This window comes from Phyllobates terribilis, unplaced genomic scaffold, assembly GCF_046119375.1.
Source record: "Phyllobates terribilis strain yellow unplaced genomic scaffold, ASM4611937v1 Scaffold_1__5_contigs__length_1240528914, whole genome shotgun sequence".
In the NCBI taxonomy this organism is placed as follows: Eukaryota; Metazoa; Chordata; class Amphibia; order Anura; family Dendrobatidae; genus Phyllobates; species Phyllobates terribilis.
This window is the reverse complement of record NW_027362761.1, coordinates 268,210,132-268,222,780: the sequence shown is the minus strand read 5'-3', so window position 1 is coordinate 268,222,780 and position 12,649 is coordinate 268,210,132.

The following is a 12,649-nucleotide window of genomic DNA, read 5'->3' as shown; positions in this document are numbered from 1 at the left end:
ATGATATGGCTCCCACTTAAAGCGCCCCTGTCAGCAGGATTTTGTAAAGTAAACTACATACACTGTCAGGTGGGCGCCATTACACTGATTAAAATTATACCTTGGTTAATAAAATCCATCCTGTAGTTGTTGTGTAATATTTATTTTCAGTTTTGAGATAATGATATGCTCGTGCTTCGGAGAGGCCTTTGGGGAGGGGCTTTATCTGGTGCTTTACTTATGTATTGGACTTGTCTCTGAAAGAGTTACATGTGCATAAAAATAGTGTAGGGAGTAAAATCCTGCTGACAGATTCATTATAAAGCTATATTTAGTGTGGGTTTTCTCATGCTTGCAAGATGTTTATGCCCATAGGGTATATATTGTCCCATTAGCTATGTGTACTTTTATTTTTAAGGACATTGTCCCTGTTTATGGTATCCAGATTATCTCTTAGCCAACAAAAATTGTCCTTTCTGAAGTTTATGTTTTTGAAACCCTTCTTCTATATACCTTATTAAAGGATACATAAAACTTATTGTTTTGTTTTTACTAGTACCTAGTGACCCCCAGCCCATACATTTGATACTTTGTCTGGCCTATTGGTTAAAATTATGTCTAGAAGTGTCCCCTATCTTGTTGGACACTGCAACAGTTAAAGATAATTGTCCTTTATTATTGTCAAAAACCTGTTTTGTTTGATGGCTCTGTAGGTTCCTGATCCCCAATTTATATCAGGGTAGTTACAGTCTTTCTTTAACCCTTTCCCGACATCTAATGTACATGAAATGCGTTCCCACAAACCAACTTACATGTACGATACAGTGATATGGACAAGCGCTTGCACCAATTGAAAGGTTTTTGCTATTAAAGGGGTTTTCCACTACTTGGACAACTGCTTATCAATTGTTATATCCCCCCTTTTAAAATAAAAACAGCCTATACTCACCTACGGTGTCGGCACCATTCCAGCGAAATTGTCACCGAGTCTCACGGGGCTCGGGTGATGATATGTCATGTGAACTCTGCAGCCAATCAGTGTTCGAAAATGGGCCACTTAGTTTCTTCCAAAGGAAGTAAGAACTAACATCCTAAAGAAGTGAGAACTGCTGCTGCTCTCTAATTTTCTCCGAATGTCAATTGCAAAGGAAATGAAGGTGAATTGGCCAATTAGCAGTTGCTGATTGACAGCAGGGCTCATGTGACATAACAACATCACACGAGTCCCGGGAGACCTGGCACCGGAGGCGAGTATATGCTGTCACTATTTTAGAAAGGGGAGTATAGCAATTGAGAAGAGGTTGTTGAAGTAGTGGACAACTGCTTTAATCTAAGAGCAACATGATTTAGGGGTAGAGACCATGATTCCAGTGATGTCTCACTTACTAGGCTGCTTGATATAGTTTCAATAAAATCAGTGTTTTATCAACAGGAGATTATCATTAGAGGACAAGTGGTCTCTTGCCATTCAGTCCTACTGCTTTGTGTAACCCCACCCCCAACACTGTTTAGCAGCTATTTGCCAATGTACAGTGCACACAGAAAGCTGCCGATGAGTGCTGTGAGTGGGGTTATACAGGTTTCAGTATTCAGAGAACTGCTAGATCTGCAGCAGAGAAAACAAGGGTTTTATCAAAACTACACCCAGCAGACCAGTAAGTGACACATATCTCGATTCAGAGTCTCTGTCCCTACATCATTCTGCTCTCATATTACATAGCAAAAACCTGGTGACAGATACCCTTTAACAACACAAAGTCTGCTGTTAATACTGAGCAATGGCCTTGGTTCACCCAGCTATGGTGGCTTGTTAGGCCATGCCATGAAGAGGACCTGACACACCACATATCAATATAAGATTGACAGGTCTAATACCATGCAATAAAAAAGTATTGCCTGAAAGTTGAAATCCCATACTGGGACTAAGTAAAAACGTGTAATATTTTTTTTTTTAACAGAAATATGAAAAAAATAACAGAAAACAACCCATTCTATAAAGCTGTCCTATTATTTAACTTGTACAGTGAACACCTTCAAAAATAAGCACAAATAGTAAAAATATAACTTTTTCATCATAATAAAACACAAAATGTGAAATAAAGTGATCAAAAAGTTATAATATAAAAAAATAGAATTGCAGAAAACATAATTTCATCTCATAAAAAAACAAGCACTCATGGCTGCGTAGGCAAAAAAAAATGTTATAGCTATCAGAATACGGCGATGCAGAATATATATATATATATATATATATATATATATATATATATATATATATATATACTGCTCAAAAAAATAAAGGGAACACTCAAATAACACATTCTAGATCTGAATGAATGAAACATTGAATACTTTGTTCTGTACAAAATTGAATGTGCTGACAATAAAATCACACAAAAATCATCAATGGAAATCAAATTTATTAATCAATGGAGGCCTGGATTTGGAGTCACCCCCAAAATTAAAGTGGAAAAACACACTACAGGCTGATCCAACTTTGATGTAATGTCCTTAAAACAAGTCAAAATGAGGCTCAGTATTGTGTGTGGCCTCCACGTGCCTGTATGACCTCCCTACAACGCCTGGGCATGCTCCTGATGAGGTTGTGGATGGTCTCCTGTGGGATCTCCTCCCAGACCTGGACTAAAGCATCTGTGGCGCCCCTGAGGGTTCAGTCGCCACAGAGGTACTGCACCTCACCTGAAGTGTGGCATCTCCTTCTCTCAGGTAAGGAGGAAGTACTGCCAGGGACCCCAACACCCGCATTCAACACTACACTACTCCAGGCTGGCTGGAAGGGCATTATGCACTTCTTCTGCTGCCCTGTCCCTGGCTGGAGTGGGGGGAACCAAACAGAGGGGGAACCAGTAGTGGGTGTGGGTGGAGGACGTATAACAAGGGAGCACGTGAATAGGAGGTGTATAAAAAGGGGAAGCCATCTTAGGGAGGCAGTGCAGTGCTGTGCAGTGAAGTGAGTAGTAAGGAGAGGACGGGAGCAGAGTCTCTTCAGGAGCTCTGCTCCAGAGTGGGGCCTAGTAAGATGGAGGCCCAGGAGTGTGAGGGGAGTCAGGGAGGAAGGCTCCGGTAACAGAAGGGATCCCAGGGGGTACGGTGAGTGCAGGACGGCACCCGTACGCCCGAATCTGCCAGGCATCAGAGGGATCAGGCCGCAGGAAGGGAACCGGTCCCTGGACCAGACGTGTTACTCCAGATCTCGGCTGGAAAAAACGGAGGCTTCTGCACTTCCATGGTGCAGTTGCCACAGCCTCACCCTAGTCACCGTGAAGGGCATCAAGTAGGTCCAGGAACTCCAGGTTGCCCAGAGGGACTTCAGAGCACCCGATCGGGACTGTGTGTGGGGAGCGCAGGGCAGGAGGAAGAAGACCCAGCACGGGAAGTCGGCCAAGGAAGGAACATAAAGGAAGGGGGTCCCGTTAAGTGCTTCTAAAATACCTGAAGGAGTGCTGAACCCCTGCCTGGCAAATGCAGTGCGATGCGGGAGTCTGACACCTGGACAGTGTACCCGAGGAACCTAAAAAGAACTGTGAGTAAACTCGGGTGACTGCACTCCACTGTCTCTGTCAGTTATTTCCATCACGCTACCGCGCCTGCACTACAACGCCCAGCATCACCATCTGCACCTACACTGCCCCGGGGAATCCGCTCCGCCTGTGGGGAGCAGAAACATCCCAGCTGCCATCCCATCACCCCCGGAGGTCTGCAGCAGCGCCGGTATTCATTACCGGGAACCACAGGTGGAGTCACGAGACAAACTGTTAACAAAAACCCCCTTTTAAAGAGTGACCCCAGAGGACGGGCCCGGGAGCCGACTGCCGTGACATCCCAAGAAGGTAAAGGCCCGGGTACCGAGTCCCCCATATCCCCCTGGGCGCGTCACATCCGCCAACTCCTGGACAGTCTGTAGTGCAATGTGACGTTGGTGGATGGAGCGAGACATGATGTCCGAGATGTGCTCAATCGGATTCAGGTCTGGGGAACGGGCGGGCCAGTCCATAGCTTCAATGCCTTCATCTTTCAGGAACTGCTGACACACTCCAGCCACATGAGGTCTGACATTGTCCTGCATTAGGAGGAACCCAGGGCCAACAACACCAGCATATGGTCTCACAAGGGGTCTGAGGATCTCATCTCGGTACCTAATGGCAGTCAGGCTACCTCTGGCGAGCACATGAAGGGCTGTGCGGCCCTCCAAAGAAATGCCACCCCACACCATTACTGACCCACTGCCAAACCGGTCATGCTGAAGGATGTTACAGGCAGCAGATCACTCTCCACAGTGTCTCCAGACTCTGCCACGTCTGTCACATGTGCTCAGTGTGACCCTGCTTTCATCTGTGAAGAGCACAGGGCGCCAGTGGCAACTTTGCCAATCCTGGTGTTCTGTGGCAAATGCCAAGCGTCCTGCATGGTTTTGGGCTGTGAGTGCAACCCCCATCTGTGGACGTCTGGCCCTCATACCACCCTCATGGAGTCGGGTTCCAACCGTTTCTGCTGACACATGCACATTTGTGGCCTGCTGGAGGTCATTTTGCAGGGCTCTGGCAGTGCTCCTCCTGTTCCTCCTTGCACAAAGGCGAAGGTAACGGTCCTGCTGCTGGGTTGTTGCCCTCCTACGGCCCCCTCCACGTCTCCTGGTGTACTGGCTTGTCTCCTGGTAGCACCTCCAGCCTCTGGACACTACGCTGACAGACACAGCAAATCTTCTTGCCACAGCTCGCATTGATGTGCCATCCTGGATGAGCTGCACTACCTGAGCAACTTCTGTGGGTTGTGGAGCCCGTCTCATGCTACCACGAGTGTGAAAGCACAACCAACATTCAAAAATGACCAAAACATCAGCCAGAAAGCATTGGTACTGAGATATGGTCTGTGGTCCCCACCTGCAGAACCACTCCTTTATTGGGGGTGTCTTGATAATTGCCAATAATTTCCATCTATTGTCTATTCCATTTGCACATCAGCATGTGAAATTGATTGTCAATCAGTGTTGCTTCCTAAGTGGACAGTTTGATTTCACAGAAGTTTGATTTACTTGGAGTTATATTCTGTTGTTTAAGTGTTCCCTTTATTTTTTTGAGCAGTGTATATATGTATAGTTTATTAAAACTAGTGTGGAAAAGTAGCAAAACAGAAAAAAAAACAATATAAATGTGGTACTGACCCAAAGGATAAAGTTTTCTTAACATTGCGCATTGAACGATGTAAGTAAATAAAACAATTGTTGGTTACTCTGGCTCCCAAGAATCTAAAATAAAAGAAGTGATTAAAAAATGTTATGAACCCCCCAAATGGCACCATTAAGAACTTTAGCTCATTCCTGAAAAAAACAAACTCCTGCTCAGACCTGTCGTCTACCAATGGAAAAATAGAGGTTTTCCACGTTACTAGTGACTCAAAGGCGCTGAAAAATCAACATGGTTCCCAAAAGTCAGCCTAGTAAATTTCACACCCACAGAGCCAAAAATCCTCCCTTCTGAGCATGCATTGTGCTCAAACAACAGTTTACGTTGACATATATGGCATTGCTGCAGAGGCAAGAACGCATTTAAAGTGCTTCTTCAGGTCTACCCATTGATGACCTATCTGCTGGATGGTTCATCAATATAAGATGAATGGGGTTCCGAAACCTGACACCACCACTGATTAGCTGAAAACTGCTCTGGCAGTGGACAGAAATAAGCATGTACAGGCGGTACACAACAACATCGTTCATTGCCTAGTGGACACAGACGAGTACTGCCCTAACTCCCTTTAAAGTGAATGTACTGCAGTACTTTGCAGCAGACATCAAGAACGTACAGGGCTTTTGTACTCAGTCAATACATTGCTCTGTTTGGGCCGTTGCTGATGCAGTTTTCAGTTGATCAATGAGAGTGTTGGACCCTCTCTGCTCTCATATTGAAATAGGTCAACAATTTTTTAACAAGTAATGCAGCTCCACAGGTTACACCAATGGTATATCCACCCCTGTGCAGACAAATTTGTAAAATGGGGCCACCTTTTGGAGATTTCTGCTGTTTTAGGAGCTCTGCAAATGGTGCCTACAAATTATTACAGGATACTCTGTGCCCAAAAAGTCAAATGACTGTCCTTGTCTTCTGAGCCCTGCCATGTGCCCAAACAATAGTGTATAACCATGTATAGGGTATTGCCGTACTTGGCGGAAATATCATATTTTACAAGGTAATTGTTTCTTATTAGCCATGGTAAGAATAAAACATTTTGAGCTAAATATAATTTTTATTGTAACAAATGTCATTTTTCATTTTCACACTGCCCAATGGTAAAGAAATTGGCAAGATACTTGTGAGTGAAAAATGCTCAATACACCCTTATAAATACAATACAGACCAAAAGTTTGGACACACCTTCTCATTTAAAGATTTTTCTGTATTTTCATGACTATGAAAACTGTACATTCACACTGAAGGCATCAAAACGATGAATTAACACATGTGGAATTATATACTTAACAAAAAAGTGTGAAACAACTGAAAATATGTCATATATTCTAGGTTCTTCAAAGTAGCCACCTTTTGCTTTGATGACTGCTTGCACACTCTTGGCATTCTCTTGATGAGCTTCAAGAGGTAGTCATCGGAAATGGTCTTCCAACAATCTTGAAGGAGTTCCCAGAGATGCTTAGCACACTGCTTAGCCAGTGTGTAACCTCGCACGTCGTCCTGTGTTCACCAGGGAAGGGGTTCAGCAACTCTCAAGCCTCTCAGGAGTACTTAAACAGGACCCCGCTCTATGTTCCTTTCTCGGTCGTCTTCCCTGCACTGGCTCTTGCCCTCCTGCCCTGCGCCTCACAATCAGTGTCCCAAGCTGGTAGCCTCAGGTCTTGTCGGGCGACTTGCAATCCCCTGGACCCTTTGCATCCACCTTTTCAGCGATGTGATTGTGGTGGTTGGTCATTGCACCTCGCAAGTACAGCAGCCTCCGGTTATCTAACCGAGCCTGGTTGTTCTCCACTAGTTTAGGGCTCTCTGCGGCCTGATCCCTCCACGTCCGTGTAGAATCGGGCACACGGGTGGCTTCCTGCTCTCACCATGCCCCTGGGATCCCCTCAGTCTCTGGAGCCTTCCCTCTGCTCTCGTCCTCTCTCACTCTCTCTTCTGGACCTCTCAGACTAGGCCCAACTCCTCTCTCTCTCCACTCAACTCCTGCTCCAAGCACTGGAGCCAGGAGCCTGGACCCTCCTACACTGCTCTCCTGAGCAGGACTGGACTCTTCTAGATGGTTCCCTTTCTTCTTATACTGCTTCTTAACGGTGCTCCCCTGATCTGCTTCCTCCACCCACACCCACTACATGGTTCCTCCTCTCTTGGTTCCCCCCCTTCCAACTAGGGACAGAGCTCAGCAGTGGATTAGTGCATCTTGCTCCTTCTGCTGGTCTGGAAAGGTGTAGTATTGGATGTAGGTGGGTGGGTCCCGGGTAGCACTCCCTCCTTACCCGAGAGTGGGGTACCACACCTCTGAGTGAGATGCAGTACGTCTGTGGTGACTGAACCCGCAGGGGCGCCACATCTGAACCCGCCGGGGCCTTGAGCAGGCAGGGGGCCCACTCACCATCGGGCACCCCGCTGCGCTATGGGACCCGTGAGCGGAGGAGAGCGGTGTCAGTGCCTGCTCTCCCCCGCTTGCGCAGGGCCCTGGCACAATACTTACCTCTCCCCGTGCCTCTGCAGCAGCTCCGGTCTCTTCCGTGTCCTCTGACTGTGACGTCTCAGGTCAGAGGGCGCGGTGACGCTGGAGTCCAGAGCTGAGCAGCGGCAGCAGGTGAAGAGAAGTGAGGTGAGTATTGATTTTTTTTTTTTAATGTATGGAGGCATGGGGCATTATAAGGGAGGGGGTGTGTGACATCCTGCATGGGGCATAATATGGGGTGTGTGTGACATCCTGCAAGGAGCATTAAAAGGGGGGGAGTGACATCCTGCATGGGGCCTTATAAGGGAGGGGGGGTGACACCCTGCATGGAGCATTATAAGGGGGGGAAATGACATCCTGCATGGGACATTATACGGGGGGGGAGTGATATCCTGCATGGGGCATTATAAGGGGGGGTGACATCCTGCATGGGGCATTATAAGGGGGGGAAGTGACATCCTGCATGGGGCATTATAAGGGGGGAAGTGACATTCTGCATGGGGCATTATAAGGGAGGGGGGGGAGATGACATCCTGCATGGGGCATTAAAAGGGGGGGAGTGACATCCTGCATGGGGCATTAAAAGGGGGGAAGTGACATCCTGCATGGGGCATTATAAGGGAGGGGGTGTGTGACATCCTGCATGGGGCATTATAAGGGGGTTAACATAATGCATGTGGCACTATAAGGGGGGTGACATCCTGCATGGGGCATTATAAGGGGGAGTGACATCCTGCATGGGGCATTATAAGGGGGGTGACATCCTGCATGGGGCATTATAAGGGGGGGTGACATCCTGCATAGGGCATTATAAGGGGGGTGACATCCTGCATGGGGCATTATAAGGGGGTGACATCCTGCAAGGGGCATTATGTGGGGGGAAGAGCCTGCATTATTATTATTTATTATTATAGCGCCATTTATTCCATGGCGCTTTACATGTGATAGGGATATACATAGCAAAAACATTTACATAATCTTAACAAAACGAGTCAGCGACTGGTACAGGAGGAGAGAGGACCCTGCCCACGAGGGCTCACAATCTACAAGGGATGGGTGAGGATACAGTAGGTGGGGGTAGAGGAGGTCATGCAGTAATGTGGTGGGGCGGTGGTTACTGCAGGTTGTAGGCTTGTCGGAAGAGGTAGGTCTTCAGGTTTCTTTTGAAGGCTTCCATGGTAGGCGAGAGTCTGATATGTTGGGGTAGAGAGTTCCAGAGTAGGGGGGATGCGTGGGAGAAATCTTGTATGCGATTGTGGGAAGAGGAGATAAGAGGGGAGTAGAGAAGGAGATCTTGTGAGGATCGGAGGTTGCGTGCAGGTAAGTACCGGGAGACTAGATCACAGATGTATGGAGGAGACAGGTTGTGGATGGCTTTGTATGCCATGGTTAGGGTTTTGAACTTGAGTCTCTGGGCAATGGGGAGCCAGTGAAGGGATTGACAGAGGGGAGAGGCCGGGGAATAGCAGGGGGACAGGTGGATTAGTCGAGCAGCATAGTTTAGGATAGATTGGAGGGGCGCAAGAGTATTGGAAGGGAGGCCACAGAGCAGGAGGTTGCAGTAGTCAAGGCGGGAGATGATGAGGGCATGCACTATTGTTTTTCCGGAGTCTTTGCTGAGGAATGCATGGATCCGGGAGATATTTTTGAGTTGGAGTCAGCAGAAAGTGGAAAGGGCTTGGATATGTGGTTTGAAGGAGAGATCAGAGTCCAGGGTTACCCCAAGGCAGCGAGCTTGTGGGACTGGGGAGAGTGAACAGTCATTAACGTTGATGGATAGGTCAGATGGGGGAATTGAATGAGAGGGTGGAAAGATGATGAACCCTGTTTTATCCATGTTAAGTTTTAGAAATCTGGCAGAGAAGAAGGATGAGATGGCGGACAGACATTGTGGGATTTTAGTTAGTAGGGAGGAAATATCGGGTCTAGAGAGGTAGATCTGTGTGTCATCAGCATAGAGGTGATAGTGAAAGCCGTGAGACTCTATGAGCTGTCCCAGGCCAGAGGTGTAGATGGAAATTATGAAGATTATGAGATTAAGATTATGGAGATAATGCCCTGCATGGTGCATTATAAGGGGGAACAGCCTGCGTGGGGCATTATGTGGGGGGAACAGCCTGCATGGAGCATTATGTGGGGGCACAGCCTGATGGAGCGTTATATTGGGGCCAGTATTCTATATGGAGCGTTATATGGGGGCCAGTATCCTGTAGGGAGCGTAATAAGGGGGCCAGTATCCTGTATGGAGCGTAATAAGGGGGCCGGTATCCTGTATGGAGCGTTATATGGGGGCCAGTATCCTGTATAGAGCATTTTATGGAGGCCAGTATTCTGTATGGAGCGATTCGCCGGTTTCTGAGCTATTGTGGAACTTACAATAGATACCGGTCATGTAATGTAAGAAGTGAAATCTTCGGCATTGTACTATATATACAGTACAGACCAAAAGTTTGGACACATCTTCTCATTTAAAGATTTTTCTGTATTTTCATGACTATGAATTAACACATTCAAAACTATGAATTAACACATGTTGAATTATATACTTAACAAAAAGGTGTGAAGCAACTAAAAATATGTCTTATATTCTAGGTTCTTCAAAGTAGCCACCTTTTGCTTTGATGACTGCTTTGCACACTCTTGGCATTCTCTTGATGAGCTTCAAGAGGTAGTCACCGGAAATGGTCTTCCAACAATCTTGAAGGAGTTCCCAGAGATGCTTAGCACTTGTTGGCCCTTTTGCCTTCACTCTGCGGTCCAGCTCACCCCAAACCATCTCGATTGGGTTCAGGTCTGGTGACTGTGGAGGCCAGGTCATCTGGCGTAGCACCCCATCACTCTCCCTCTTCGTCAAATAGCCCTTACACAGCCTGGAGGTGTGTTTGGGGTCATTGTCCTGTTGAAAAATAAATGATGGTCCAACTAAACGCAAACCGGATGGAATAGCATGCCGCTGCAAGATGCTGTGGTAGCCATGCTGGTTCAGTATGCCTTCAATTTTGAATAAATCCCCAACAGCGTCACCAGCAAAGCACCCCCACACCATCACACCTCCTCCTCCATGGTTCACGGTGGGAACCAGGCATGTAGAGTCCATCCGTTCACCTTTTCTGCGTCGCACAAAGACACGGTGGTTGGAACCAAAGATCCCAAATTTGGACTCATCAGACCAAAGCACAGATTTCCACTGGTCTAATGTCCATTCCTTGTGTTCTTTAGCCCAAACAAGTCTCTTCTGCTTGTTGCCCGTCCTTAGCAGTGGTTTCCTAGCAGCTATTTTACCATGAAGGCCTGCTGCACAAAGTCTCCTCTTAACAGTTGTTGTAGAGATGTGTCTGCTGCTAGAACTCTGTGTGGCATTGACCTGGTCTCTAATCTGAGCTGCTGTTAACCTGCGATTTCTGAGGCTGGTGACTCGGATAAACTAATCCTCAGAAGAAGAGGTGACTCTTGGTCTTCCTTTCCTGGGGCGGTCCTCATGTAAGCCAGTTTCTTTGCAGCGCTTGATGTTTTTGCAACTGCACTTGGGGACACTTTCAAAGTTTTCCCAATTTTTCGCACTGACTGACCTTCATTTCTTAAAGTAATGATGGCCACTTGTTTTTCTTTACTTAGCTGCTTTTTTCTTGCCATAATACAAATTCTAATAGTCTATTCAGTTGGACTATCAGCTGTGTATCCACCAGACTTCTGCACAACACAACTGATGGTCCCAACCCCATTTATAAGGCAAGAAATCCCACTTATTAAACCTGACAGGGCACACCTGTGAAGTGAAAACCATTTCCGGTGACTACCTCTTGAAGCTCATCAAGAGAATGCCAAGAGTGTGCAAAGCAGTCATCAAAGCAAAAGGTGGCTACTTTGAAGAACCAAGAATATAAGACATATTTTCAGTTGTTTCACACTTTTTTGTTAAGTATATAATTCCACATGTGTTAATTCATAGTTTTGATGCCTTCAGTGAATGTACAGTTTTCAAAGTCATGAAAATACAGAAAAATCTTTAAATGAGAAGGTGTGTCCAAACTTTTGGTCTGTACTGTATATATTTCTCTGCGGTATCTGTGCATTATGAATCGTGGTATGTGTTAAAGGGGCCCACTGAGACTCTTTCGCCCAGGGTCCACAAAAACCTGGAGCCGGCCCTGGCCTAAGGCCACGGCCCCACTATCAGTATTTGGTCAGCATTTTTTCTCAGGAGTGGGAGCCAAAACCAGGAGTGGGTGATAACCACAGAATTGGTGCACTTATTTCTATTATACATTTTCTCTGATTGTTCCTCACCTGGTTTTGGCTCTCACTCCTGAGAAAAAGTACTGACCAAATACTGATAGTGGGGCCTTGGCCTTATACTTTATTTGTGGAGTCCATTTCCTCTTATTACCCCTTCTGAAAATGAAAAATTTGAGGCTTAAACAACATTTTAGAGGAAGAAAATTTTTCATTTCCATGATCCAGAATTGTAAAATTCTGTGACTCACCTGTGGCTTCAAAACACTCACCACACCCCTACATGAATTTCATAAGGAATGTAGTTTCCAAAATAGGGTCACTTTTGTTTTCTTTTTTTTCCTGTTCTGGTATGATGAGGGCTCTGCAAGTGGCATCCGTAAACTATCCCAGACAAATTTGCGCTCCGAAAGCCAAATTGCCATTCTTCTCCTCCAGGCCCGGTGGTGTGTCCAAACAGTAGTTTCTGACCACACATGGGGTATTTGTGTGTTCAAAAGAAATTGATTTACAAATTGTGACATCAATTTTTTCCTATTACTCCCTAAGAAAGTGAAAAATGTGGGGCTAAAGCATAATTTTAGTGGAAAAAAATTACTTTTTAATTTTCATAAATTTTTGAGAAGCACCCGTCGGTCTTAAATATTCACTTCACCAATAGATGAATTCCTTGAGGGGTGCAGTTTCCAAAATTGGGTAACTTGTTGGGGATTTCTGCTGTTTTAGTACCTTCAGGGCTCTGTAAATGCGAAATGGTATCCACAAT